The sequence below is a fragment of the Marmota marmota genome, unplaced genomic scaffold (genome assembly GCF_001458135.2).
Source record: "Marmota marmota marmota unplaced genomic scaffold, marMar, whole genome shotgun sequence".
Classification (NCBI taxonomy): Eukaryota; Metazoa; Chordata; class Mammalia; order Rodentia; family Sciuridae; genus Marmota; species Marmota marmota.
The window spans coordinates 1,126,215-1,130,392 of NW_025999977.1; the positions used below are offsets into that span (position 1 = coordinate 1,126,215).

Genomic DNA, 4,178 nt, shown 5'->3' on the forward strand with positions numbered 1-4,178 from the left:
TTCTGCCTACTTTGCAGGCGCAGGCAGCGGCACTGCCCCTCTGCAGGCCTCTGGGGCTGTTCTGCCGGTGGGTCGCAGGTCTGCCTACCTTGCAGGCGCGGGGGGAGGGGGGCGGCTCTACCCTTCCTCAGGCCACTGGGCCTGTTCTGTCTGTTGGTTGCAGGTCTGGCCTGTTCTGTTGGTGGTCACAGTTCCGTCTACCTTGCAGGCGCAGGGGGAGGGGGCGGCTCTGCCTCTCAGCAGGCCGCTGCTCCTCTTCTCTGATTTATGATTTTTTTGATTTTTATTTATTCTTTTGTGAATTATCTTTTACTGTTCCTTGCATTAACATGTAGAAGTTTTAGTTTTATGTAGTTATTTTGAACTTTTCTTTTGTTGTCTGATTTGAAATCTTTCTGTGTTCCAAAGTTAAACAGTTCCTTTGTGTTAACAACACAAAGGATAGTTAACAACACAAAGGATATAAAACAGTATAGTTGTTTTAGTATGAGACAGAAGAACCTTTTCCCTTTTCTTACAAATAACAATTTTCTTGGGTTACATAGTTTTTCCTTTTCAAGAACTCTTGGGTTACATATTTTTTCCTTTTCACGATATATTTTCACTTCGTTCTTGTGTCGCATTCATGATAGAAGTGTGTTGTCTGCCTGAGTTTTCTTTTTACCTTGCTTAAAAAGTTATGTGTATCATTATGCATTCTTCTGATGATGGTTCATTATATTTTAAGAGAAAATGTAACTAAAGTAATATATTGTTTATTCCACTGTTTTCCTTTTGATTAAAAGAAATGTTAGCTCAATTCAACGAACATTTGAAATTTAATTGCTAATATTTGCAGCACAGTCTTCAGTTTAGGTAGATATATATTCAATCCAATTTCATCAATTTATTTATTTGTTTATCTTTTTTTGTTTTTGTTGTTTTTTACCATACAAAACCAGACATTAATATTAACTATAGTTTTAAAGTTAATACCCAGCGACAACAATTAGTAGCAGTATAGTGATTTTTCTTACAATGGTCAAAATGAAGTTATTTCTACAAAAACACTCTTATTTACTATTTATAAACTACTGTATCTCAGTCACATTTACTCACTATATTAAAATACCAATACTCGTTGAACTAGGGTTGTAGCTCAGTGATAGAAAGCATGCTGGGTTAAATACCCTGCACCAAAAAATGAACAAAACAAAACAAAACAAAACAACTCCACCAATAATCAGTTTTTATGAACTGGCCAAATACTCAATATATTTGAAGTTTTAAAACCTGAATACTCCAGAGCAAAGGTACTAGACATGTAATGGCAATAAATATTCCCAGTGGGAAGAGTTTAGGTCTTTTACATGTAGTAACAATGCAATTACACAATGAAAGAGTTGAAATTTCAAGGTCTATAAGTTAACAATAGGCATTTAAAAAGTAATCTGTAAACTTAAAGCACAAGAAAACCTTGATAATTTGAAGTGATTAACATACAATTATTGAGAATATGTGCTTATAATTTTTAAAATTGATTTCCATATTTTCCAGCTATTGAGCTGAATTATTTTGGTTATAATTATTCCTGTATAACCACTACCATGTCTAGAATTACTAAAATATTGTTTGCTCATTTACATCACTCATTGATCTAGTAATTCTGGACAGAGAAGTGTGGTTAATTTGTGAAAGATTTGTGCAGGTTGACTTTAGGCTTTGTACGATATGGCTCATCACTTTTCAAAAGATAAATACATTTGTAAGTTGAGAGAATGAGTTATTTCTGTACTACTATTTGCAAATGGTGGGAATTTGTTTTCAACTGGTATTTCTGACTCCTTTCTAGAAAATATTTATGATAGCATATGTAGAATAAACTGAGGAAACTCTTTTCTGCTTGATAGTCTTCAAGATAACATATTGGGAAAGATCTGGAGGAGAGTTGAATTCTTGCATATTATTGGTAGGAGTATAAGCTAGTATAGCCATTATGGAAAAATAGTTATGGAAGCTCCTCAAAAATTTAAAAACATGATTCTAGCAACCACCATTTCTGGTTATGCATCCAGAACTATAGTTCCATTTCACTATATGACTCAGCAAATCCCACATCAGGTGTATATTTAAAAGAAATGAAATTAGTATGTTAAAGAGATATCTGCATATCCATGTTCATTGCAGCCCTATTTACAATAGCCAGGATATAGAATCAACCTCAACCTAAGTGCCCATTTATGGTTGAATGGACAAAGAAAATGTGATGTATATATACAATGGAACATTATTCAGCCTTAAGAAAGAAGGATATCTTGTAATTTGGGGCAACGTAGATGAACCTAGAAGACGCTGTGTTTAAAGGAGAGAAACCAGGTCCTGAAAGACATATACTGTATAATCACCCTTATTTGTGAAATCTAAAAAATGTTGAATTTATAGAGTTGGAGAGTAGAATTGTGGTGGAGAGAATAGGGAGATGAAAAAAAAAATCCTCTAACAGAAAGTGTAACTAGAGTGTTTTGTAGCCACGAATAAGAAAATTTTTATCACTAAGTTATTGCTGATTATTACAGCATTTCACTTGATTTATCAGGAAAAATTATAGGAAGGATAGCTTTTACTTTAGAAATTGTTATTCTGTTTCACAGATTGGGTAGAAAAGGTAACATTGTTTTAGTGAACAGTTTGAATTACTGTTGTGGCCATTATGACAGATTTTTGATATAGACTCATGGCAATGAAATTTGTTGAAAAGTTAGAATTTGTGAATTGTGTAAGTATAAAAGCTTACTGTTATGGTTTGTATATGAGGTGTCCACCAACAGCTCATGTGTGAGAAAATGCAAGAAGGTTTAGAGGAGAAATGTTTGGATCATAACAGCCTTAATCCAATCAGTATATTATCCTCTAATGGGGATTAACTGGTAACTGAAGGTGGGTAGGGTGTGTCTGGAGGAGGTGTTCCTGAGGGTGTGACCTTGGGTATATATTTTGTATCTGGCAAGTGGAGTCTCTATCTCTGCTTTCTGATCATCCTGTGAGCTGCCTCACTCTGCCACACTCTTCTGCCATGATATTCAGCCTCACCTTGAGCCCCAAGGAATGGAGCTGGCCTTCATTCTATGGACTAAGACCTCTGAAACCGTAAACCCTGAAATAAACTTTTCCTCCTCTATAGTGGTTCTGATTGGGTCCTTTAGTCACAGCAGTGAAAAAGCTGACTAAAACACGAACCAACTTTCCACAAAGTGGTCATCATATTTAATTTCCTTTATTTTATTATTTTAGTAGCTTAACGTTAAATTAGAACAAAGTATATTGAGGAATTAGTAATAGCCTGTGATTGTCGGATGATTTCATTATTGCTCTGGATTAATGTAAATATATCATGCTGAAGAAGTTGAGAGGTCCATTGCTAGACCATAGACTTTGAAATTAATATAAAACGAGAGTAGCCTGAAAGATAGCCAGATGCAATCATTGTAAGGTTAGAGAGAAAATAATGTGTAAAGTCTAATTGAAACTATAAGGTAGATATGAATTCAATGACTTATTCAAAGACTTCATTATAACTGTATTATAGGCCTACAAATCCTTAATATTTTGAAATAAGATACTGTGCTATTATTGTTACTGTTCAACTATTAATAGAAAGTACAGTGCAATTCAAGAATATAAAGTCGATGGTGGAATGAGATGAACATCGTTATCCTAAGTACATGTATGATTGCACAAATGTGCGTCTCTATACTGTGCACAACCAGAGAATTGAAATGTTGCGCTCCATTTGTGTACGATGAATTGAAATGCATTCTGCTGTCATGTACAACTAAGTAGAACAAATAAAAATAAATAAATTAAAAAAGAATATAACGTCATTATTAAAATACAGAAGAGCAGAATTATTTTAATGTGCAATATAACATCATTTACAAATTCATGAAAATACATTGGAAGATTATTTTAACTAGTAAGAGAGATCAGTGACTAGCTAAAAATATGCAAAACTCGGTTATTTACCATATGTAAGAAATAGTAATACTCCATTGTGTATAAATGCCACATTTTTTTTTTTGAAAATCATAGAATTTGCAGGGAAATGGATGGCATTAGAGCAGATTATGCTAAGTGAAGCTAGCCAATCCCTAAAAAACAAATGCCAAATGTCTTCTTTGATATAAGGAGAGTAACTAAGA

General features: G+C 33.9%; 1 protein-coding gene across 9 annotated transcripts in view; it reads left to right on the forward strand.

Moving 5' to 3' along the window:
• Exoc6b (exocyst complex component 6B) overlaps positions 1-4,178 on the forward strand; it is a 586,101-nt gene that overhangs the window by 158,309 nt on the left and 423,614 nt on the right. The window lies entirely within an intron of this gene.